Raw genomic sequence first — 27,302 nt, forward strand, 5'->3', positions numbered from 1 at the left:
TTTTGTCCCAATTCCATTGACCCAATGTCCTTAACTACTTTCTCCTTCAAAAAATTTTTCCAGACCTTTGCATACTACAGATGTCAAAACTAACAGCCTTATAGTTACTTCGATCACATTTTTTCCCCCCCTTTTTTAAAACAGGAACTATGTTAGCAATTCTCCAGTCGCATGGTACAGACCCCTGAGTTTAGTGATTCATTAAAAATTCTGCTAATGGGCTTGCAATTTCATGTGCCAGTTCCTTTAATATCTTGGAATGAAAGATTATCTGGGGCCTTCCATTTAGTTTCCCAATAAGCTGTTCGAGTTTGGCTTCTGCCTCAGATGTGGTAGTATCTACCTCCATATCCTCATTCCCATTGGTCATCCTATCATTATCCCTAAGGTCCTCATTAGCCTCATTAAAGACTAAGGCCAAGTATTTGTTTAGCTATTGGGCCATGCCTAGATTATCTTTAACCTCCACTCCATCATCAGTGTTTAGCAGTCTCACTTCTTCTTTCTTTGTTTTCTTCTTATTTATATGGCTATAGAACCTTTTTACTATTGGTTTTAATTCCCTTGGCAAGGTCCAACTCTACATGGCTTTTGGCCTTTCTCACTTTATCTCTACATTTTCTGACCTCAATAAGGTAGCTTTCCTTGCTAAGCCCTCCCATTTCCACTCCTTGTAGGCTTTCTGCTTTTTCTTAATCACCTCTCTGAGATTCTTGCTCATCCAGCTTGGTCTACAACTCCTGCCTATGAATTTTTTCCACATTCTTGGGATGCAGGCTTCTGATAGTTTCTGCCATATGCCTGACTTTGTTTTATTATATTGACAATAGTAAACCATTCACTGTCATCTCATCTATCTCTTGGTTATAATGGGATGTTCAAAAGGTCAAGGAATCTCTCCCCAAATAATGTTGAAATTGATTACACCATCTCTTTCGTGTTACTAGTTGGTATAACTCTGCCACTTAATACCTAGGCTCATTCCACCAGAGTTCAAGCAACTTCTTCTGCTTGCTTTAAGCATTTGTCAATATCTGATGTCTGCAAGGCAATGATATGCAGTAACCCACTGACTATGCCTTAGACTTAGCTGCTAGAGCAGATGCCACGTTTGGAAGAACACTAATACAATTGCTCTTAAATTGATACACCTGGCACCTACATTGACACTTAAGCTAAAAAGAAAGAATTGTTACTTATCCTAAGATAGCTGTGGTTCTTCAAGATTGTGAGGGAACAGAGGAAGGATTGCAGTAGCTCCACACTTTGTCCTCACATGGGAGCACAAGGAGGCACTGGTTGCATGGGCAGCTCTGATGGATTCAAGATTCCAGTCTAGCATGTGTAAGGCATATGTACACCTGCTGTGGAAGCCACACTGACTAGAATGTCTCAAAGACCTACAATTATTGTGGAGTAAGTAACCATTCTTTCCATTGCAATTATATTTAAGAGACTATGAGAGGAAAGGCGAAGTATTTGACAGCATTAGAAAGGATTTTTCCTTTTTAAAAGGACATAGTTTTAATATATGAGGAAAATGGTTGGTTGCAACAGTAGGCTAAAGGGTAAAGTAAAAACATAAATCCTACAGGACTAACCTGGAAGCCATTTGAAAATCCTTAAATAGAGCAGTAGATGTTTTGTGTGCCTCTAGGTGGGGAGGGAATGCAAAATAAAAAGGGAATGTAATCTGGCACAATTAAACATGGGCTTGCTCAGATTTACTTAGAGCTAAAATAATAATTGGAAATGTCTAAACAGTCATTAGAACACAAAATAAGGGCATGATTTGACAAACACTCACGTCGTTCATGTAATAGTTTGACTTCAATAGGACTTCTTGCAAGCTTATCTGTTTCTTACCTATTTTTCTGTAAGCTAAAGTGCAAATTAGAAATAAGTTCTAAAAAGGCAGTTAGCCAAGATATTCATAATTCTATAAATATGTAAGTATCATCTTGGTCCTAAGGCTCAGAGTCTGTGAGATGCTAAATGCCCTGAAGTTTACGGGGGATTCAGGATGGTCAGCATCTAGCAATACGAAGCCTGAAAAATCATGGAGAAGTTAGACACTGTCATTCATTACTGAAGATGATATGTTTATTCTAGTACTTTTCATGGGAAATTTGGATGTGGCCTTGGCAAAGACTGAAGATTCTAAGGAAGGTGGCAATTTTTGAAACTCAAAAGGAGTAAATTACCAGGATGGGATCATATTCATTGAGGGTTCTGAAAGAAATAGTGATGGAAAATAGATATTGAAAATAGGCACACAATTTTTTTAAAAAATCCATTCTCAAAAATTAGAAGGTTGCTAAGGTGGTGATGATCCTCTGAAAAGGAGCCACAAGAGTGCCTGGGAATTACTTTTAATGAGCTTATATTGGTTCCATAGAAATCAGTTTAGGCTTCAAATTCTGCATTCTTTGTTCACTCATAACTCCCATTGACCCCAAAACTGCCACTAAAGCCAAAAGCAGGCAGGACTGGAGGATAAATAATGATGGAATAATTCAAACGCTTGAATATATGTAAACTGATAGTCAAACAAGCCTTGCTACTATATAGAAACATCATGCAACCTTAACCCGTTAACCTTTCCAAAGAACATTTGAAAAATTGTAGTTAAATATGGATGTAATTTACTTGGATTTTCAAAAAGTTTTTTTTCTTTTTTTTCCCCTTTTTTTTTTTTAAAAAAAATCTCTTGGATGATTTTGAAAATGTGAGTGGCTTTTAATTTTTTTTAAATTGGACTTCAATTTTTATAAACATTAGATCAATTTAGGCACTGATTTATCTTAAATGTTAAAAGTGTGATTTTTTTGTAAGCAGTCACACATTGGTATTTCGTTTTATTGATGTGTAGGAGAGAAAGTAGTGAGTGAACTGGTGATGTTTACCAATTACTCTAATTTTCACTAGCTAATAAATTCTAAAACTCCAGATCAAGTTAAATGAATTGGATTGTCAGGTAGATGTAATGTCAACTTAAATGCATTAGATAATGTACATTAATACAAACAAAATAAACTTCCTCTATACAATAGCTACCCTTAAAAAGTTAATTACAGATTCAGAAGTTGTCATCTATTATGACCCAATGAATATATATGTCCAGTGTTTAATTACCATTCATGCTTTTTGTTTGTTTGTTTGTTTTGTTGCTTTTACTTTACTTTTTACCTGAGGTCAGTATTTCAATAAAGATGGAGCAGTGTAACAGGATAATTGTCCCATTAAAAGTAGTAAGGAGTAGAGGTCAATCAACACCTATTCCATGTTCACCTTTTAAGAATCCTAGGAATTTCACAGGCAACGTAGATCTAGAGAAGGTCAGAAGTAAGTGTCAGGAGAGAGGAAGATGGTGCTACAGGAATAGTTTTCACCAAGTCTTAACTTAGGTCACTGTCCCTTTATGGGCCTGGGACTGCGAGCTTCATAGAGTGGCAGGACATGGATTACCTCTCTCCCAGCCAGTTGGGATAGGCTCTGGGAAGAAGGCTATATATATGGTGCTCTTTCCAGTTTTGATCTACTCTTCTTAGACATTGGAGAGGATACCACAGTCAGGGCTCCAGTGATGACCATAGGGAGTGCTGATGAGCCTCCACCTCGCACATGGTTTTAAAAAAAGTTACGTGAGTTTACTGACTTACTCAAACTAATGACAATAAAGTTAGAACAAAATTAAAATAATTCCTAGTGCTTACTCATTAGATAATGGCAATCCAGAGAGCTGGAGTTATTTTTCAACTTTCAAGCTATTAGGCACACAGATCAATCAGCACTTGCCAGTTTTGCTGCTATTATGTTCTCTCGCTACCTCAATCCCTATTTTGCTTCTCAAATAAATATGTACTGTTGCTTTTATTCTAGGTTTGTGTGTGTGTGTTTGCTCTGGGTTTTTTTCATCCCTCCCTTCACTTTAAAAAAGGACATTATTATAGAAAAGTCAAATATTAAAAGGGTGAAAATTCTCCATATGTTCCCTAGCTATTTACCTAAAATTACTTTTATATTAGGATCTTTCTTCCTGGCATGTGATAGGTATATGTTTCCCCAATGAGCAGCAGTCCATTTATCCTTAAAGGGAAATGAGACAGTACTTTTTTTTGTTTGTTTGTTTTTAGGTGAAATTAATGGAAAGTGGCAGGCCCTTCTGTCAAATAAAGCTTAATATTAAGTCCCAAAAGAAGGCGGTCTAGGAATTAGGGTAAACAATAGTTGCTCATAAATGTTAGAGATAGGTTATAGTCTTCATCTGGGTCTACCCCTCTTTCTGTGAAGGAGAGAGGCTCGTGATCATTTTCTTGTTGTCTGTGTCCACCAGAGAAGAATGAGAGGTATCAGATTTCTCCAGTGCTTCTGAACACATCTCTGAGGACAGGTTCTCTGAATCATAGGATGGTGACACCTTGTACAAGCATTTGGCAAAAGTGCTGAATCTGTCTAGTGCAAAATCAAGATGCAAATCCTCTGCAAGGTCAATGTTACCCAGAGGAAGGAAGATTCAAGAAGTTCTGCATGTGCATGAAGGATATAAAAAACTTCTAGAGGAAAAGGTAGTATCTGGGAAAGCCTAATTACTGTGCCATGAGGTTGACTTAACCTGCATACATTACCCAAGGCAAGTCTGTTAGAGCAAAGCTACAGGCCCAAAATAGATAATAATAGCAGATTATTCCAAAAGACGTACATTTTGAAAAGCTTATATGGCTCTTTAAGACTTAATTGGCCATGCACAAGCCCTGATCTACCTCATGACAACCTGATGAAAGATCCCTGGATACTGATGAACTATCCTGTTGGAGTGAAGAAAGTTTGCTGCAACTTGATTTTAAACATTTTAAATGGAGGTTATTAATCATTAAATATAAAAATTAGTTATACAAGTATTTTTAAATTAACAAATAACTAGTGTAGAAGCTGTCAAGAAGAAATTGGAGGTTTGAATAGTTGGATCAGAGACAGTTGTGGTTTTTAATACTCAAGTTGGTTGAGATTATGGAATAAATACATTAGCTGAATCTTTAGCTAAAATGATCAGCAGTAAAATAGTTGATAATGTTGACATTTATAATTCTTTTCAGGGAGAGTTCACAGATCCATTACAATGGGTCTGATTTTTGTCTGCAGGTCCTTGGAGATAGAGCCAGACTGGTCAGTCAAAGCAGACTGAGAATGACCAAACCCCTGAAGACCCAGCCATCCAATTTCAAACTGCCTCCAGGAGCTGCAGGAAGGCATTTTCAGACTTCTTGCTCAGTACAACAGGAAAATAAAACAAACCAAAATGGATTGTCGTTACTCTTAGCATTAGGCTTTCTGAATTTTAGAGATTACCCATCTGTTACTAGTCTCAGGGGCTCAGCAGCAAGATGGCTGAAAAATCCCTTCTGATACTGAGGTAGCTGACTGCAGCAGCTTTCAGTGCAACACGTCTGGGCAGGACCTCCTCGTAGACAACCAGAGGAGCAGAGTAGTTGGCCAGAAAGAATGAAAACTGTCTAGGCTATGCCTCACCTGCTGAGCTAAAGGATCCCTGCTTCCCATGGGTTGACTGTGCCCATGGCTTTGTCACTCTCCTCAGTACAGCCAGCTGGGACAAGAGAGGGAGCAACCCAAACATGAAGGAACCCTCTGCTGGTAGAGGGCTTCTTGGCCTAACACTGTGTTCCCCCTCTGCATTCTCACAAGGTCTGAGTCAACTCATATGGAGTCCCGCCTGGCTCACTATGGGATTCAGTGAGTCAAAAGGGCTATGCCATGTGAAGACTTTCCCTGCCCCTTTCTCAGCCAAGGGCTTAGGGAGCATGTAGAAGTCCAAGGAACCCCCTTAGGGATCAGTTCAAAAGAGTGAAATTATCAAATATTACACTTATTTGTGTAGCACAGCAGCAGATGCAGTTCTCCCATCAGATTCCATTTCAGTGATATCCCATTATCTTAGGACACGGAGACCACTCTCCCTTTGTCTGACAAATTAGTGGAGGGCCCTGTAAGATCAGGGTATACTCAATGGTGGGCCCTAAGAGGCTTTTTTTTTTAATCCTCTCCTCCTCACCAACCCCCCAATCTGGGAAACTGTGAAGAAAAAGATGTCAGGGAAGATTGCTACAGATTTGTCCTCCACAGAGGAAATATCTAAGATTCAGTTTTCCCAGTTGAACAAGGTGCAGAGAGAGAGAGAGATTTCTTCCTTTTCTTCCTGCTCTAGTTCATCACAATAAAATTCTTTCTAGGGTAAAGGCTATACAAGAAAGGGCCTGCAAAGCACCTCAAATTCATCTTCCTAGGAGCAAGGGCGGCTTTTTTTTAGAGCCTTCAGAGGAAAAAGTCAGTATCATTCTTTTGAGGAAGAGTAATTTGGCACCATTCTCAAGAATACACAGACTCTGCATTCCTCCAGATAAGCCCATGTGGAAGGACACATGAGAAAAAGTGAGTGAGAAAGAGAAGGGGAGTTAGTGCCCCCAATATTTGATGCAACCCTTATGTCTGATTACAGTAATGCCAAGTATTTATTTAAAAGAAAATGATATTGATGATAAAAAAAAAGCCACCTCAGCAGCCCTTTGTACATCTGCTGCTTCCATGTCTTATGCTAACACCATGCAGGTATGTTCAGTCTCCCTATTGCCCACTGTGCCATCCTGGATCAGAAGATCTTCTGAACTGGGAGCCCTCTTTGAGAAAGATTTCCTTTTCCTGAGCTGTAGTTGTGGTAGCAGATTGTGCAACCCCTTCCTCTCCCCAAAAGATAGAAATTTACAGTTAGAGCAATGAGCTATAACTCAGTGTCATAAAAATAGGTCTGTCTGAAGCCATGAAGAGCCGATCCTCAGGCAAAGTGGGTACTGCTTTCCATTGAATATCCCATATATCTACCAAGTGGCACAAGAGAGGGAAAATAATGTAGGGAAGATCTCTGCATTTTTTATTTATTTTGAAGCAAGCATAACTACAGTCTGATCCTATATCATGCCGTTCCCCAAGTACAAGGCAAGTGCCTGGAAATTTCAAAGTGTTTGATCAGTACTGTCTCTGAAGAATAAATATTAGGCAAAAATAACCAGCCTGTTTTGCATTTAGTTCTGAGGCGTTAACTCCAAAGTCAAGGTTTTTGATACCCCATCTTCCTCCAGTCAACTGAAACACTAGAGTATAAATATTTATATATTTATCATATGCTTCAAACTGGAAGAACTGATCTCCCAGGAACAAGGGAAGGTTTAGGAATCTATTCCTATCCTCTTTCTAGTGGCCAAGCATTCCAGAGAGAGATGAATGCCCAACTAGAAGTTCTTAAACAGATTCCTCTGGAAGCCACAGGTCAGATGGAATCCCTAAATTCCAACACAGCAGCAATTTCCAAAGGTTTTTTATGATTGATTGATCTTCAGATCACCTATCTATGATCTTTAACTCCCAGAGGAGTTATCTTATGCCATGATCAGTGTATGTTGTCAGTATGCTTACCTTATCTTTTTTGTCCTACCTGCCTCTCTAAAGGTGTCTTATAAAGTGTTGCTAATGTTCTTTCCTCATACAGAAAATGATTCATGTAAATTTATTCTGAAATGACTTGTTCATCAGAGCATACTTCCTGGAAAAGAGCCACAAAACAGTCATTGCACAGCCTAGATTCTATTTTGGAACAACATGGATTTATCAACCAGACTAAGAACAAAATGATGTTGTGCGGTCGATATTACTTTGGGAAGTCATAGATATTAACTGTTACAAGAGTTTATTTCTCTGAAAGGACAAGATTCAGAAGCTGGCTAGCCATAAACCACAATGTCATTCTTTCTCCCATTGTATCTTTAGGGGCTTTGATGACCTTGATCAGAACAAAGGTCTCTTGCACTAGCACACTGTTGTGAATGAGATTACATGTGGCTTCCAGAGACGTCTCTTAATCTCTTGAACCCACAAGATCTGTCGTCCCTGTTCTCTCTTGCCTTGTTGCCAGGGGGTTACTCGGAAGGCCACAGCATGTTGGCAGCAGAAAGGTTTGTGAAGAAAATGCCTGGGAAGCTCACTCAGGAAATAATTTCATCCAAGGCTAATGGGAGAACAGACTCCTGTGTCATACCAGTTGACTCAAGCTCATAGTGAGTAGATAGGCCCTAAGAGCTATAATTCCAGTCCTGGTCAGCCAACAGGTACAACTGATGTCTTACAACACTTCAACAGTGGCTTTTATTAAGAAGGAAGGTGATACCAAACCCTCAGTTTATCTTTGAGCTTCTAATCTTCTGTTCCTCGATGGAAAAAAAGAAGAAAAATAAATCCTCTGTATTCTCAAGCACTTCACATAAGGAGGAAATAATCATCATAGCAGATGATTTAAGAAAACAAAGGATGAATCTGGGAGAGTGGGGCCTACAGCCCAAGGTCTTTGGATAGTTGGGCCCTGTTGCTTACCTGTCAAGGGACCTATTTATATCCGTAATCCAGCAACGAAGTCTTATTTTATAGTAAGTGAGTAATAAGCCATGCCTACAATTGTGCACTTTCTCCCTTGGCCAAAATCATGACACTCCTTCTGTTCACAATGTTCTTCAGGAACAATTAAAAAAAAAAAAAACCCTCATCCCAACCCCCACTCCCATCCCCCAAAAAACCAAACCAAACCAAAATAAACACTAACCCAAGAAGCGCAAAAAAAAAAAAAATCCCAGAAGTGAACCTGGTGCCCTGCAACATCCAGGGAGGTCCTGGTGCTCATATCCAATTTAGGTGATAACCACTAAGCCTCACCTATAGGAAGAATCATCTCTCAAGAAAAAAAAAATCTGGGTTTTGTGCAGAATTAACTCTGTCTGTGATATTTGATACATCTCAACTAAAATAAGAGATTGAGATGTTATACATTTTATCGCCTTGAGAAAGTATTCCATGAACAAGGTGTCTACAAGGACTTGGTCTATATGTCTGGCATAGTGTTATTAGAAAGGATAGATCCAATCCAGGACAAGGCAATTTTTTGTAAATTTCTTAGAACAAATTCTTAAAATGGGCCCTAAGCCACAAATTCTACCAATTGCTATCCCTTTCCAGCTCACTAGAGACAGGAAGCAGGTACAGGATTGTCCTCTCATCCAGACATAAGATTTCTTAGAGCTCCTGCACTTTTCAAAACGATAGTTATGAGAACTCACTCTTAGGGAACCAAATCTTATAGTAAACTCCTTGACTAAGGATCTTTTGGATCCATTCTTGGAAATAACTAGAATTTTCTCTCTTTAAAACTTGTCAGCCTGGGTGCTATCCCATCAGCCAGAAGTGTTTTTAGAGATGAAGCCATATCAGGGGACAGCAGTACTGCACCTCTGAGAAGGGCAAATTTGTCCTAAGCATTAATGGGGTTTTGAGAATTTTTTTTTCCCCCATCCTTTCTGCTCACATGCACAACTCCTTAAAAAAATTTACCACACGCAACTCTCTGGCACACTCTTGTTGTCAGAATAGCGCTAAGAATCATTGAATGCAGTATCCAGTTCTGAAAACCCCTAGTTCTGTCTATCTATAATCCCCATAATAAATAACATAAAATAAGATCTACAGCTAAGAGTTCAGTTATGGGGTGGCTAAACTGGTATATTTCAGAAGTTTTGAAACGTAGAAGATTTCCCCCTTTTTGCCCCCCTCCACCACACACCTTCAAACATTTGTGCTCATTTATTCAGAGCAATGGAAGCTGCCTAGCCTGAAGGATCATATCCAACATAGAAGAGGATGGTACCTCGTCAAGTTTCACACCTTATTTAAGGTTTATTTATAAATTAAATATGCTGGTCTCCTCAGTACCTGCTATTAGATGGAGAGACCTGCATACCATGCTCATGTCATAACTGATCTGCCTCTCTTGCTCTCTTTCTAAAATTTATATCTTCATCCTTTGTTTCTCTCACAGATGATACACTGCTATTTGACATCCATTGTAAAAATTATAGATAGGGAAATGTATCTATCCATACCTGAAAATGTCCTTTTTTTTCTAATGAGTCTGAGATCCAACCCATCCAGCAAAAGAATTATGGTTCTCTGGGAAGTTTAAGTATCACATGTTCCTCCATTTGCTTTCTGGGTACAATGTATAGTACTTCCTCCAGTAGTTGGGTTGGAATTTTGAAGTTGTTCTTCAGCAGCAAGTCTGCATGAAGTGCTGCCTGATAAAGCTGATGGAGGAAAAGATCCGAGAACTGGAGATGCAGGTGGAAACTCTGATTGAGTTTAGAATGGGGTTTGTGAAGATGATGGAGCAAAGGCATGAGGAGGCTGAAGGGAAAAGCTCAGATATGCAGATGGAAGCAGGACCAAAGACCTCTGAGGGGAGACTGCTGGGTGAGGAAAGTGGACAGTGGAAGCATGTGACTAAGAGAACCAGGCAGAGGAAAAGATGGGCTAGTGAAGGTGAAATAGAGCTCAGGAACAGGTTTGCGGAGTGAGAAAATGAAGAAGGGGCACAGCAGGTTGTCACTGAAGATGGGAGGGCAAGGAAGAAGAGCAGCTAGTTCTGTAGGAAGAGAGGAAGAGTCAATGGCGATAACACCAAATATGAGCCCCAGGAGAATACAGGATGGGTGGCAGAGGATTGCAAGGGAGAATAGGAATCGAGAGTACTTGCAGCCAGAGGTTACAAGGGATAGACTGGAGAGTCACACCATCATGAGGAAAAGGCTGGTCTACATGATTGGGGACTCCTTACTGAAAAGAAGAGACAGGTCTGTAACCAGAGCTGATCCAGAGAACAGAAGGGTGTGATGTCTGCCAGGTGCTAAGATATGGGATGTGGACCTGAGACTGAAGCGGGAAAGAATCGTCTGATTGTCCTTCATTTGGGAACAAATGATACAGCTAGATTCTTGCTGGAACGTATCAAGGGAGACTATGCCAGGCTGGGGAAGATGCTTAAGGAAAATGAGGCTCAGGTGATCTTCATTGGGATTCTGCTTGATCCTAGAGAAGGGCAACAAAGGTGTGACAAGATTATGATGATCAACAGATGGCTCAGGCAATGGTGCTATAAGGAGGGCTTTGGGATGTATGGCTACTGGGAGGACTGTTTTTTTGGGATAGACATCATCTAAGTAAGGATGGAAATAGACTTCAGTTGTACCAGCCTCCATCCTAGATTAATCTTTAGGGATTAATATCAAGAATTACTGTTATAAGATGGGGATTCATCAGTTGGAAGTAACAGAGGAGGAGAAGGACCTCAGAGTATTGATTGATCACAGGATGACTATGAGCCGCCAATGTGATATGGCTGTGAAAAAAGCTAATGCAGTCTTGGGATGCATCAGGTGAGGTATTTCCAGTAGAGATACGGAGGTGTTAGTATCATTATACAAGGCACTGGTGAGACCTCATCTGGAATACTGGATGCAGTTCTGGTTTCCCACATTTCAGAAGGATAAATTCAAACTGGAACAGAACAGAGAAGGGCTACTACAATGATCCGAGGAACGGAAAGCCAGCCTTATGAAGGAGACTGTAAGAGCTTGGCTTGTTTAGCCTAACCAGAAGCAGGCTGAGTGGAGATATGATTGCTCTCTATAAACGTATAAGCCGGATAAATATCAGGGAGGGAGAGGAATTATTTAAGCTTAGTACCAATGTGGACACAAGAACAAATGGATATAACCTGGACACTAGGAGGTTTAGACTTGAAATTAGACGAAGGTTTCTAACCATCAGAGGAGTGAAGTTCTGGAACAGCCTTCCAAGGGGAGTAATGGGGGCAAAAGACATATCCTGGCTTCAAGACTAAGCTTGATAAGTTTATGGAGGGGATAGCATTATGAGATAGGATAATTTTGGCAATTAATTGATCTTTGACTATTAGCAGTAAATATGCCCAGTGGCCTGGGATGGTATGTTAGATGGGATTGGATCTGAGTTACTTCAGAGAATTCTTTTCTGGGTGTCTGGCTGGTGAGTCTTGCCCACATGTTTAGGGTTTAGTTGATCGCCATATTTGGGGTTGAGAAGGAATTTTCCTTCAGGGAAGATTGGCAGAGGCCCTGGGGGTTTTTCGCCTTCCTCTGCAGCATGGGGCATGGGTCACTTGTGAGAGGATTCTCTGTACCTTGGAGTCTTTAAACCATGATTTGAGGACTTCAGTAGCTCAGACATAGGTTAGAGGTTTATTACAGGAGTGAGTGGGTGAGATTCTGTGGCCTGCATTGTGCAGGTCAGACTAGATGATCATAATGGTCCCTTCTGACCTTAAAATCTATGATTCTATGTTTTATATGAATTTCTTGTTGTATCTAATAACCTCTGAGTTAAATTTTAAAGGACTTTAGCTGTATGAAGCAGCTCTGGAAGTATCTCAGACTGGCTGTCTGGGTCTTCAGGGATGTGGCCACTCCCAGCCTGCCTTGATTGATGGGTCTAGTGCTACCTCCAAGGAGCCTCAAGTAGGAGTAAGGTCTGTTGTAATAGATCTGTAGATTATTATGCTAGAAAAAAGTAACTGTTCAGGAAAAGTAAAATAAATTTTCCTATTTTCATCTTAAAGCTTCGTATTTACTACCTTAAGATAGGTGGAACAGTTCTCATCTCTCAGAGCTATTTACTACAGGCTCAGAAAGGCAACACTATGTTGTTTTATACTCTGTTCACATTTTGAAGGTTATCTTCACAACCATGAGGGATAGAAACTTTTTTAAAAAAAAGCCTAAATTCTGGAGCATAATTCTGTTGCAAATTGTATGGCCATGGTAAGCAAGTGGTGTTGATCGTAAGATGAATATTGTCTTTAGGAAGTGATAGGTCATCTATGGCAGGGATTGAAGAATTCTTCATAGATAGAGCACATAGAGAACATCTCCTTGACTCCTGTTTTCTTAGTCATGATTGCATAACATTAGAGCTGGTTTAAAATAAATCATTAACATTTTTTAACTGAAAATGGGTGCTTAGAATGATACAGAAATGTTCATGAAAAGTTTCAACTTCCTTCTAAATGTTTCTGTTTTTCAAAGAAATTGAAACATTTTCATTTTGTTTTGAATCAATTTTAATTGTTTCATCACGTAGGAACGGAATTATTTTTTGTTTTTTATTTTTCAGGGTTTTTAACCTTCCCTTTCCTTTCTCTCTTTTTTCTTTTTTCCCCTGAAAAAAAAGGCACGAGGAAAGTGAGAGGAATGGGCCAACCTCCCCCCCCCACCAAAAAAAAAACCACCCTGAAATCTGAACATTTTTGGTTAGCAAAAACTGAAATGAAACAATTTTCAACAAAAATGAACATTTCAATATGAAACAAAACTAATTTCTTCTTTTAGTAGAAACATTGGAAAATTCTGTGGAAAAATTTCAAACACTTTTTTGTTTTCTTTCTACCTTTTTTTTTTTTTTAACTTAAAATACTTATGTTTTGGACCATTTCTATTTACCGTCTTATAGAAGGCCACAATTATTTTTCTGGAAAAGTTACTTTAGGCAAGAGTGTATTTTTATTGGTGATGTTTTATATGATAAATGTTTCAGTAACTGATATTGTTAGCAGCAAACTGTGGTACCTCTATGTTCATTAACCTCCTTTTTGCTTCTATACATGGCATATAATCTAGTGTCTATGTGAGCTCTATGACTAAATCAAACTGTTTGAAGAAGGAAATGTTGCTGCTTTGACAGTGACTGCAGATTAGAAATTGTTTTCTTACCAACCAAATACAGAGAGTTTTAGTCACTTTCACTGGAAACGATGCCATTTAAGCATCTTGTACTACAATTTAGACTTAACTCATCACAATATTTCTCAGTCAGGAAGGCTAACAATAAATGTTAATGTGTGTCTCACTCCACTGAAGACTTAAATTTCTTTGATACCACACCAGAACATACTAGAACTCCATAGAAAGAAAACTAACAGACTTTGGGAGCATCTGGAAGACATCAAGGTGTATGCACTGTTTCTAGATGAAGAGAGGTATGGAGGTCTGCTGTAGACTTTGTCTTTCTGAAAAGGTCAAAAGGGATGAGAACTGTGTATGGAAAAAAAAGGTTAATCTAAGACTTTTAAATGTATCCTTTTGGGAGGAGTGAAATTTTGGAATGAGATTTGCCATTCTGCTTCTTAGAAGTCCAACCAATGCTTCTCTAGATATTACTGAACTCATGACATGTCTTCAGTAGATGTAACATTCAGCTGCTAGTTTTTCAGTGCTCTGATTCCTGTGAGGCTGTACCTCAGTAGGTCTGTCCTCAAAGTCCCATGTGAAATATGCTTTTCCATATTACTGTCTGGACTGATGGTATAGAACAGGGACAAAACGAAATTTGAACTTTACTGATGAATTGGTTTTGAGTTTGTTACATAGACTAATCCAAAATCCTTTCTCCCTCCCCTGTATAGTGTTTTTTTATACAGTGATCCCATTTTCTCCTTTTGGCTCTTGTTAGACAAGACTTACGTTTTGTGTGTGTATCTTGCTTGTACTGTTAAAGCAGAGACTGAAGAGAGCTGGATTCAAGTTGCCCCAAACTTGGTGAGTTGTGTTCACTGTCCGGCTATACCTAAAGGGGGACAGGAAACACTTGATATGGATTTAATCAGTCTGCAACTTTATTATTAAATGTCTGGCAGTACCTGGCAGCTAAAAGAACACAGTGCAGGCAATGCTATGTTCATTCAAATAACTACTTGGGGCTTCCACCAGCCCCCCTTCATTTTTCCATCCAGGTCCCCCAGCCAACCCATAGCTTGGACCTTACCATCCACCCCACCTTGTGAGAGTGTTAAGGTGTACTATAAGAAAGGGGGGTTGACTCCCTGTCCAGCATCTCGTTTTTAAATACTTTACTAAGTCATTTATCTCATCACTGTATCCCTTCCCTATGGAGTCCGCCCCCACACCTACAAAATGATTTCTGACATACAGCTTAACCCCATTTCCTCCTCACTATAATAGGTCCTCCCTGACAGTCACTGTGGGAAAGGCAAAAAAGTCCCCACTCCATGTGGTGGTGAGGGAAAAATTCCTTCCCAGCCCTTCCTAAAAAGGAGTGACTAATACAATGCCCGCAGCTGGTCCTAACCAAAGCTGATATTCCCTACCTTGAGGGGAGGGAAGGTGTGTGCTGCCTTGTCTGTTGCCTAGAGAAAGGGCTTCTAACACCAGGGCTTGCATCTTTTAAAACCTTCTGCCTTTATGTTCTCAGGGGATGAGTCAGCATTGCCAGGCTGACCTCCACCCACCTTTTTGCAGCTGTTTCTGACATCCTTTCCCATCCCCCACTGTTAAAGCACTGCTACTTTCCTCTGACAAGCCTGGACAACATCACCCCTGCCCCCACTTCAGGTTTGGTCATTGTTCCTGCCTGTTATAAAATGTGTGAGAGATGATCTCCAGCTAAACAGATTGTCATCAGGTAAGGACTAATGACATTTCAGTGACTATCTGTGGAATGTACCAAAACTGTGTCTGGATTTTAAAACGGGAGGGTCATTTCATAGCCAATGACTATGTTTTTTAGCTATTCAAACTAAAATAATGTGTGTGGGGGGAGAGGGAGAGGAGGTGTCTGTGAATAAAAGGCACTAAACACTGTTTGATATACCCAGCAACATCATGTAAGATGATCACATAAAGAAGGAGGGAAAAAATTCCACAGATCATTACATCACTTGTGTACAGCATTGGACAATTTTATATAATTTCATTGTGGATGGGAAAGAAACAGCTGCATGTTACATAACCAGGCTGGTCCCCTCTTGAGACAAACTACTGGATAAAATAATCCAATGATCTGATCCAGTATGTTAAATCCCATAGGACATACTGCACTCATATACACATGTTAAAGCCAACGGGAGGTATGAATAATATATATTTGAGTGCAGAATTGAGTGCTAAAGGCTTGATTTTTCTAAACTGCAGATACATGTATACATCTTCAAAAATGCATGTGCACTTGTGATTGTGCATGCAAGTGGACACTTAAGCACATCTGATTCTTTAATTGCATGCACAATTATGGTAACTATATCTACACATTAGGTGTCTAATTCCATATTTTTGCATACACCTTTAGAAAGCAAGGCCTTTAATAAATCCAGATGGATTTTTATAACCATGTTGTGTATGGTGGCTTGAGAATGAAACAGATAGTGCTTTGAATTTTGATCTTTGTTTCATCAATTTAATGGAGAGCAGAATTTGGATCACTGCATAAAAAATATATTTAATAAGACATTTACATAAAATCAGTAAACACTGAAGTATAAATTATCTCTGCAGTCTTTACTAAGCCTAAAGTTTGAGGACAGGTTTGTGGTATGAACACTTAAGATTGTTTCCAGCTTTCTGTCTAGCAATTTTTGAGGTAAGCTTCTGTTACTAACCAAAACACAGGAGCACACATGGAAATAAAATAATGATTCTGGAAATCACGAAACAATTTTGTGTTGAATCAAAAATAAAAGGGCAACTGATATTAATTACAGGCAAGAAAAAATGCATGTAGCATTCAATGTAATCTATAAAACAAGACACAGTTGCAAATACATTCAATCCTGTTCTTTAGAATTTTAGAAAAAAAAGTATGCCCTATTTGCTTTTCAAGCCATTGTTCTTCTGCCTTTAGAACTAAATTATAAAGTTCAGCCAGCAAAGATTTCTTTCCCCAAGGACACAGCAGGCATTGATAGTGTACTGTAGTCTGTAATTCTATAGTAACACTAGATTGGAGACTGACAGGAATCTCTTGGGTGAAAAAGTGTCAAATATTTTCACAATGAACTGACTGAAGTCTTGGAAGATCTGTTAGATTTCAAAGGACATTTTTATTCTCATCTTTACAGGAAGAAAACATTTTAGACATTTGTGATGAAAACCATCTGACTATATAATAAGTGAAGCATTAAATAAAATTGCAACTCTTTTATGAGCTATTTACTGCATCGGTCTGGTTAAGAATATATCAAAATGTGTAGCCAATATATACTATTATGAAACTATCTTGAGTTCTTCCTAGTTTAATAGATAATAATTTTAAAAAAAATATGGAAGAGGGTTGCCTATTTTCTCTTAAAACTGAATTGAAGCAAAACTGTACAACTAATTTTCTGAGATGCATATTTATTAACATTGTTTGATATAAATAGTAAATATTTTAAGTAGATTATCCTGTAAAGTATTACTTTTTTATTAAGATTTGAAACAAAGCAGACAGCTGAACTTAATTTTTATCTGTTTTCCTATTTTAATCTTTCTTTACAAACTGTTTTCTGCATTGTACACTGTCAGCGCAAAAGTCAGGAAATGGATTTTTCTAGCCAAAAATCCTCTTATAGTTTTATTTTCTACTGATTTTTCAAGGAAATATGACAAAATAACTATGTTGCGTGCAGTATTTGTGTCTTGCCATATCAGACATTTATTTAATCAAATTACATCTTTCTACTCAAACAAGTATGTGTCTTAGGTTAAAGAAGGCTTAGTTTTACATAAACTTTTCACTTGACTCCTTGTAAATCAATGCAATGTTGATTTCTTCATTAAAATAACATACTCCTGTTCTCTGTTTAGAGAAGGCTTTATAGTAGCAACTGTAACAGGACTTTAATGTAATTTGTATCTAAATGTTCGTGTTCCCTTTTAATCACCATGTGAATACTGACTATACATTTTGTTGAGTAAAATTACAGCATGTTTCTAGTGTATTGATGGTTTAAACAAGCGCTGTCTTGGAGGGCAGCGCCTCTGTCATGCACCTTGTTTATAGTCCATATTTACTCTTAATCACCTGGAAAAATATTGTTTAAGGTGCTTTGATAAAGCTGTTTTCCTGTGGGAGGAAATCATAGTAAGTTCTTTTGTTTCAGAAGTTTTTGTTTCTTTCTTTTTCATATCATAAATACTCTTAACTTGGTTTCTATGGAGTTAATAAGCTATTAAAGAGAATAGGCATTAATCTCTTATTCTCTGCCTAATTATAATCGGATAGTCTTCATTTCTAAGGGTATATCTACACTATGGGATTATTCTAATTTTACAGAAACCGGTTTTTGGAAACAGATTGTATAAGTCGAGTGCACGTGGCCATACTAAGCACATTAATTTAGCAGTGTGCATCCATGTACCGAGGCTAGCGTCGATTTCTGGAGCATTTCACTGTGGGTAGCTATCCCATAGTTCCCTCAGTCTCCCCCACCCATTGGAATTGTGGGTTGAGATTCCAATGCATAATGGGGCAAAAACAGTGTCGTGGGTGATTCTGGGTAAATTTCATCACTCAATCCTCCTTCTGTGAAAGCAACAGCAGACAATTTGCGCCCTTTTCCCTGGATTGCCTGGGCGGACGCCATAGCACGGCAACCATGGAGCCCATTCAGCCTTTTTTCCCTGTTACCGTATGTCTACTGGATGTTGCTAACAGACGCGGTACTGCAGCACTACACAGCAGCATCCCCTTGCCTTTGCAAGTTAGCAGCGACAGTTACCAGCCATACTGTACTGTCTGCTGCTTTGCAAGTTGACAATGATGGTTACAAGTTATACTGTACCGTCTGCTGCTGTCATGGGTGCTCCTGGCTGGCCTTGGTGAGATCGGCCGGGGGGCGCATGGACAAATATGGGGATGACTCCCCAGGTCATTCCCTTCTTGAAGTTTTGTCTAAAGGGAGAATCAATCCTGCCCAGAATATCAGGGTAGCCTACTAAAGAACCAGAGAGGCAAACGGCTGCTCTGAGTCAAAGCCCCAGACATCCCAGAAATGATGAACTGCATGCCATTCTAGGGGGTGCTCCTGCAACAACGCCACCCATTGCTTCCCTCCTCCCACACCCCTCCTGGGCTACCATGGCAGTACCCCCCATTGTGTGATGAAGTAATAAAGATGCATGAATTTGAAACAACACTGACTTTATTGTCTCTGCAAGCAGAGATCAAAGGCGGGAGGGGAGGGCAACCTCCAGCTGCTATAATATTCCAGGCAGGAGTGAATCTCCAGGAGACAAAACTTAAAGAAGAGAATGACCAGGAGTCATTCCCATTTTTGTCCAGGTGCTCCTGGCCGACCTTACCAAGGCCAGCCAGGAGCACTCATGGGACTACAATGACGGATATCGGTCCTACTGCATCGTTTGCTCTCCGCAAGGCAAAGGAAGGGAAGGTGATGCTGCTGTGTAGCGCTGCAGCACTGTGACTGTCAGCAGCATCCAGTAGACATATGGTGATATAGAAAAAAGGTGAGAGAGGATTTTTTTCCCTTTGCTTTCACGGAAGGGAGGGGCAACGACATATACCCTGAACCACCTGCGACAATGTTTTTGACCCTTCAGGCTTTGGGAACTCAGCTAAGAATTCAAATGGTTTTTGGAGAGTGCGGGAACTGTGGGATAGCTACAGTCATCAGTCGCCCCTCCCTCTATGAGTGTCCATTTTATTCTTTGGCTTTCTGGTACGCTTGTCTCAGCTCCTTAAGTTTCACGCAGCACTGTGTTGAGTCCCTGTTGTGGGCCTCTGTCCATTATAGCCTTGGAGTTTTTTTTCAAATGTTTTGGCATTTTGTCTATTGGAATGGAGTTCTGATAGAACAGATTCATCTCCCCATACAGAGATCAGGTTCAGTATCTCCCGTACTGTCCATGCTGGAGCTCTTTTTTGATTCTGGGACTGCATGGTCACCTGCGCTGATCAGTGCTCCGCACTGGGCAAACAGGAAATGAAATTCAAAAGTTCACGGGGCTTTTCCTGTCTACCTAGCCAGTGCATCTGAGTTCATATTGCTGTCCAGAGCGGTCACAATGGTGCACTATGGGATAGGTCCTGGAGGCCAATACCGTCGAATTGCGGCCACACTAACCCTAATTCGAAATGGCAATACCGATTTCAGTGCTACTCCCCTCCTCGAGGAGGAGTACAGATATCAATATTATGAGCCCTTTATATTGAAATAAAGGGCTTCGTTGTGTGGACGGGTGCAGCGTTAATTCGGTTTAATGCTGCTAAATTCGAAATAAACTCGTAGTGCAGACCAGGCCTAAGACAGAAACTATTTATGTGCTAAGAGTTTGGAATCCCTGAGGGAATCACATGTTTCCGTATGTGTATGGCTGCCCTCTAGTTCCTTCCTTGTATGATTGTGTCTAAAATGAAGATTACCAGTGGACTCCAGTGTGAATGGTCTACAGTTTGTTTATACAGTATTTATGTATATATAACAATAAGTCAAAGATCACTGCTCACAAATCAAAGGTAAGGGGAAAAAAACACATGAAAAGTATAAAATACCAGGTACAAAGAAGAAATGGATATAGTATAAAATAAAGCCAAGAGTGTAAGACAAATTGTATAAAAAACAAATGAGGTTAACAAAAGGAAGATTGTTCAAGAGGGTAAACAAAATGAGAATTGTTTCAAGTATTTAAGATACAAGAGGTCAGTGAATGAAGTGTAGTAAGCAGTGGTTGTGATTTTAACTGGTGAAGTTCAAGAACTTCAAAACTAAAGGAGCTACATCTCTCTTGCTGTTTTAAATATTTTGTTCTAATCTCTCATTATTTGCTGTAGAATTGATGTTATTTCTTCCTACACTTCAGTGACAGAAAGTTTTGATCAGCTCAGCAATTTTCAAAACTTTGGCACCAATACTATTTATTTCCTTGCTCCGAATGTCTTGTCTGCCTCACTTCTAGAGATGAAATTGCATTTCTTCTGATCATCTCAGAAAAGATGATAGAAGAAATTAAAGGAAAGGATCAGAGGGGTAGCCATGTTAGTCTGGATCTGCATCCGACAAAGTGAGTATTCACCCACAAAAGCTCATGCTCCAATCCGTATCCGTTTGTGTCATAATAAGAGGTAGGTAAGGGTTAAGTGTCTTTTCCTGGAAAGGGTAACCAAACACTGACCAAGAGGACAATCAGAGAACTGGATTGTTAAGTCAGGGCGGGCAATTGTATATCAGGGCTTTTTTTTTTCTCGCTGTGAGTAAACAAGTTTCCTCCAACTCCTTCTTATTTGCACAATTTATACCAAAATACTTTCATGAGTACAAAGACCCAAGCCAATTCGGCTATGAGAGCTTTGTTGTAACGAAAGATGGATGGCTGGTCTTTTGTTGTTTCTCGGCTGTGAGTTAACAACTTCTCTCCTACTGCATCTTATTCCAAGTGTCTCCTACCATCTGGAGTACAAAGGCACCCAGCAATTCGCTATGAGGAGCTGTGGTTGTATTATACTGTATGGATTGGGTTGGACTGGTTTAATCGGGCTATTTTTAAATCAGACTGTTTTTCATATTTTCTATAAGCAGAGCCTGATTGAGTTTGGTAGATGCAAAGATTATTGTTTTAATTTCTTTCTTTTTTTCTACATAAGTTTCTTTTTAAACCTTGTTGAAGTTTCCTTTTCTAGTTAGGCAGAGAATAGTGAACCTCTGTATCAGGTACCATGTCTCCCTCACGGGGAAGCAGGCACGTGGGAAAAGGCAAAGCAAAGCGTGTTGGTATTTGCTCTCAATGTGTCCTGAGGCAGAGAACGGTTACTCTCTTGGGAGGCAGAGAATACCGGTTTCTGATATTGCAGGCTGATCCAAGAGGCAAAGCCTGGGAAGGACGGGAGGTTTCTCCCCTGCTTTTAGCATCAAAGGGAATTGAATCTGGGTGTCCCACTAAGGGAGGGTTGGGGACAACCAGAGAGAGGAAAGGGGATCAAGGCCTAGCAATTCTGATCTGGTGCAGCCTATCAGATCTGCTGGAGATGAGCTTAGCAGAACTTCATGCTAGTATTCATACTTGACTTAATGTTCAAATTGAGGATTAATACTAGCGGTGAGCAGTGGTGGATGTTAAACTCCAGAAGCAGCTACATAATCTGTTTCTTTCCTGCTAGGGATTAGCGTGAGGAAGGTGGGGTTTTAAAGTGCAGAGAGAGAGAATTTTTTCCTGCTTGCTGTTAGCACTTGCATTTTTTTTCCTGCTTGCTCTTAGCAGTTGCTTTGTAAGCAAAGTCATTAAGAAACCCATATAAAGTCGTGGGTGAAACAATAGCACCCCTTTGCGAGTCAACTACCAGCCGCAAACGCACACACGGTGAATACAGTTGCTTTTGTTAGATGAAAAACAATCAAACAGAGCTACCAGCAAGTCAAGCCAGTTGCTAGGCAAAATTCAAGAGAGACACAGAAGCCGGCTATCAGCCAACAAACCACGAGAGGCACTCACACAAAAGAAAAAAAACCATGAGTTCCAAAGATGACAGAAAAAGGAAAGAGCGCCCGCCAAAGCAAACCTTAACACAAAAATAAGACATAGAAGACAGCTGAGACTAATAAGCCAAACAAGAGGGCCCAGATGCAACTCACAGAAGAGAACAAGAAAGCCACAGAACGGCTGATCAGTAAAAGAAAACTAAACGAAGAGGAGCAGCCACAGAAACAGACAGAACTCCAGAGAGAGAACACCAACAAGGCGAGTGAGAGAGGACAACAGAGAAAGCCAGAGCTGGCAATGGACTGGCTAGGCAAAAGGCTCCAACACCAACTCCGACACAGTTGTGGGTTTCACCACCGGAAATTCCAACTATAAAGCAGTGAGGAACAGACAACCGTCTGTGCCGACCCAGACACCAGACTGAGAGTGGACCCGGATCCCATGTCAACGCTGAACAGCCACAGCACCTCGTCCCAGACCTGAACGGCAGAACCAACGCACCAGCACAGAAAGTGCAAGCACTCCTTCAATCAAGCCGAGGGACCAGGCCTGACTGGCCAGAAGCAACCAACAACCATACCACAAGCGCTCGGCAGAGCCTGAAATACCACCAGGTGCACAGCGGACAAGCGGTACACCAGCTAAAAAATAACCCCATCATCGTACATATCTTCCAAAGGGCCAAGCCCAAGTCCAGTCTGAGGAGAATGTGTGTCCGCAGCTTCAAGGGAAAGTTCTCAGGACTGAGCAGGGAAGCAGATGAAGCCTCAGAAGCTTGGGCGAAGCACGGAAACCACGCCTCTCAGCTCTTCTGACTATTCCCAGTTTGGTATAAAAGGCTTTATACAAGAATTCTTTCTGTGGACACAGGAAGAATGGCAGCGAACAAACGAGTGTGTCCAACTAAGTACAGGGGAAGCCTCTAAGCTTAGCCGTGATCTTCCGGTGTATGCTGGGTAAACAAAACCCAAGACATGTTGAAGAAATCTTCTACTGGAGGGATGGCAAGGAAGTTGCCCAGTTGTCCAGTCTTGTGAGGTGTGCCAAACAGTGGCAGCCTTCAAGATCTGGTCCGGGGGCCCCTCGTCCAGCCACCCTTCCCCCCTCATTGGAGCTCATTTCAGCAAGTAGCTGTGGATATTCTGGGTCCTTTCCGACAAGACACCCAGGGAAAAGCAGACGTACTGATTTTCGTGACTTGGCTAGCCAATGCAAAGCAATGGCTCTACGTAACCACACAGCAAGCATGTACCAGGCCCTAAACGACAATCGCCTAGGGTAGGTGGCCTCTTGAACTGGTCAGTAGTGAAAAGAAATGCTATGCCATTGGTGTACACCCTGGAAAAGCTACGCCATATACGTTTTGGGACGACCGATCCAGCTACAAACTAACCATGCGCTGCGCTTAAATGTGGGTGTGAACTGGGGGGGGGGGGGGGGGTGGCTTTGCATGGATTTGAAGTCTGTTTTGCATGTTTCATTATGTGCATGTGTGTTCCTCTGTTAGTTTAGTAGTTCAGGTAGAAATCACTCCAGTACATTCTACTGTCGGGATTGGGGGGGTTATAATAGATAGGATAAGGTAAGGGTAGTTTCTACCTGGAAAGGGTAACAAACACCTGACCAGAGGACCCAATCAGAGAACTGGATTGTAAAGTAGGGGGGAATTTGTATACCGGTCTTTTTTTTGTTTCTCGGCTGTGAGTAAAAAGGTTTCCTCCTAAGCTCCTTCTTATTCAAAATATTATACCAAAAGGCTATGAGTACAAAGGATACCCAAAGCCAATTCGGCTATGAGGAGCTTTGTGTTGTACGAATAGATGTGGATGGCTGTGTTTTGTTGCTTTCTCGGCTGTGAGTCAACAAGCTATTCCCTACCTTGACTATCTCCCATCTAATCATCTTACAACTGTGATCAAAGGAACCCAAGCACATTCGGCTCATGAGGAGCTGTGGGTATGTGACTTATACATGCGTATGTGGATTGGGTTGGACTTGGGTTTTAATTCCGGCTGATTTTTAAATCAGACTGTCTTCATATTTTCCTTATAAGCAAGAGCCTGTTTGCGTTTTAATTGCACGATTATTTGTTTTATCTTTTTTCCTTTTTTTTCTATAAAGTTTCTTTTAAACCTTGTTGAAAGTTCTCTTTGCTGTTAGGCAAGAGAAGGAAACCTCGTGTACAGGTACCTGTTCCCTCACGGGAAGGGGCAGGGGAGCACCGGAGACAAAGGGCCAAACAGGCTGTTGGTATTTTGGGGACATCTCATTGTCCTGAGGGCAGAGAACGCTTACTCTGTTGGAAGCCAGAGCAAGGAACGGTTTCTTGATACTGGCAGGCTAGAAAAAACAAGAGGCAAGCTGGAAGAGAGGGAACGGGTTTCTCCCCTGCTTAGCATCCCAGGGATTTGGATCTGGGTGTCCCACCAAGGAGGGTTTGGGACACCAAGAGAGAAAGGGGGATCAGGCCCTAGCAATTTCTATCTGGTGGCAGCCTATCATGATCTAAGCTTGGAGATTAAGCTTAGAGAACTCATGTAGTCTTCATACTTGAACTCTAATGGTTCAAATTGAGGATAATACATGACATGGGACAGTGTGTGGGATGTATAAATCAGAAGCCAGCTACATTATCTTTTTCCTGCTAGGATTAGCCAAGTGAGGAAGGATTGGGTTTTAAAGGCTAGAGAAGCCGCAATTCTTTTCCTTGCTTGCTGTTAGCAGCTTGCATTTTTTTCCTGCTTGCTCTTAGCACTTGCTTTGTAGCAAAAGTCATTAGAGAAACCCATTAAAGTCGTTGGTGAAAACAATATGCACTCTTTGCGGTCAACTATCCCAGCCAGCAACGCACACAGGTGAATACAGTTGCTTTTGTTAGGCAATGAACCAATCAACAGAGCGTACAGCAGTCAAGCAGTTGCTAGGCAAATCTCAAGAGAGACACAGAAAGCACTATTCAGCCAACAACACAGAGGCACTCAATCACAAAAGTAACCATGAGTTCCAAAGATGACAGAAAAAGGAAAGAGCCCGCAACAAGCTGCGACAAAAATGAACATAGAAGACACGCTGGACTAATTAAGGCCAACACGAGGCAGGAATGCCTCACAGAAGAGAACAAGAAAGCAAACGGCTGATCATAAAAGAAAACTAAGAAGAGAGGCAGCCCACAAAGACAGACAGAACTCAGAGAGAGACACACAACAAGAAAGTGAAGAGAGGGACAAACAGAGAAAGCATGAGCGGCAATGGAGCTGCTAGGCAAAAGCTCCATACATCCTAACGCTCCGACACAGTTGGGTTCAACACCGGAAATTTCCCAATATAAGCAGGTGAGGAACAGACAACCTGTCTGGTGCGACCAGACCACCCCAGAATGAGAGTGGACCCGGATCCATGTCAACGCTGACCAGCAAGCACCTCCAGTCCCCAGACCGCGGAACGGGAACAGCAACCGCACCAGCACAAGCAAGTGCAAGCACTCTTCAATCCCAACGCCAGAAGGGACCAAGAGCCTGAACTGGCAGAAGCAACGCAACAACATACAAACGAGGCCTCAGGCAGAGCCTGAAAATACCACCAGGTGCACCAGCGACAGCGGTACAGCCAGCTACAAAAACAACCCCATATCTACTCTCTTCCAAAGGGACCAAGCCGTCCCCAGCCTGAGGAAGACTGGTGTCCCCAGCTTCAAGGGAACAGTTCAAGACTGAGCAGGAAGCAGATGAACTCAGAAAGCTTGGCGGAACACGGAGCAAATCCCACAGCTCTCAGCTCTTCTGAACCTATCCAGTTTGGTAATAATCACCAAGGATTCTTATACAAGGAAATCTTTCTGGTGGGCGACGGAAGATGCAGCCGACAAACGAGTGGTGTTCAACAAGTACAGGGGGAACTCTTAGCTTAGCATACTCCCAGTGGTCGATGCTGGGGTAAACAAAACAACAGACAGGTATGAAGAAATCCTTCATACAGGGGGGGGTGGGAGGGGAGGCAAGGAGTTGCCCAGTATGTCAGTTTGTTGAGGTGTGCCAAACGTGGCAAAGCCTCAAAGATCTGGTCCGGGCCCTCTCCCGCCACTCCCCATCATTGAGGTCCATTTCAGCAAGTAGCTGTGGATATTCTTGGGTCCTTTTCCGGACAAAGACACCCGGGAAAAAGCAGTAGTACTGATTTTCGTGGACTTGCTACCCAATGGCCGAAAGCAATGGCTCTAGGTAACACAAAGCTAAAGCAGTGTACAGCCTACAGACAAGTTCGCCAGTGTAGGTGGACTTCTGATACTGGTCAGTCAGTGAAAGAAATGTAGGACTTGTGTACACCCTGGAAAAGCGACGCCATACGTTATGGGAGACGATTCCAGCTCAAACTAACCAGCTGCGCTAAAGTGGCTTTGGCCTGAAGATGTTGAGTCTGTACTTTGCATGCTTTTATTCTATGTGCAGGTGTGTATTCTCTGTTTAGTGTTAGAGGTCTAGGTAGATAATCACCTCCAGTAAAACTTTCTACTGTCGTGATTTGGGGGCGTGTCATAAATAGATGTAAGGTAAGGGTTAAGTTGTTTACTGAAGGGTAACCAAAACACTGACAGAGGACCAATCGAGAACTGGATGTTTAACTCAGGGCGGGAATTGTATACTCGGGGTCTGTTTTTTGTTTCCGGCTGTGAGTAAAACAACGTTCCTAACTCCTTCTTATTTCAAATATTATACAAAATCTATGATAACAAAGGAAACCAAAGCATTCGGCCTATCGACGCTTGTGATGCGAAATAGATGTGGATGGCTGTGTCTTTTGTTGTTTTCTCGGCGGGAAGCAACCACTTTCTCCTACCTGCATCTTATCTCCAGTTCCCTACACATATGTGATACAAAAGGAGACCCAGCAATTCGGCATGAGGAATGTGGGTTGTATTTACATGTATGTGTAATTGTTGGACTGGTTTAACGGCTATCTTTTAAATCATGACTGTTTCTTCATATGTTCTATAAGCAGAGCCGTATCGAGTTCTTAATGCAAGATTATTGTTTATATTTTTCTTTTTTTTTCTATAAACGTTTTCTTTTTAAAGCCTTGTGAAAGTTTCTTTTCTATGTTAGGCAGAGAAAGTTGACT

Source organism: Chelonoidis abingdonii, chromosome 5, assembly GCF_003597395.2.
Source record: "Chelonoidis abingdonii isolate Lonesome George chromosome 5, CheloAbing_2.0, whole genome shotgun sequence".
NCBI lineage: Eukaryota > Metazoa > Chordata > Testudines > Testudinidae > Chelonoidis > Chelonoidis abingdonii.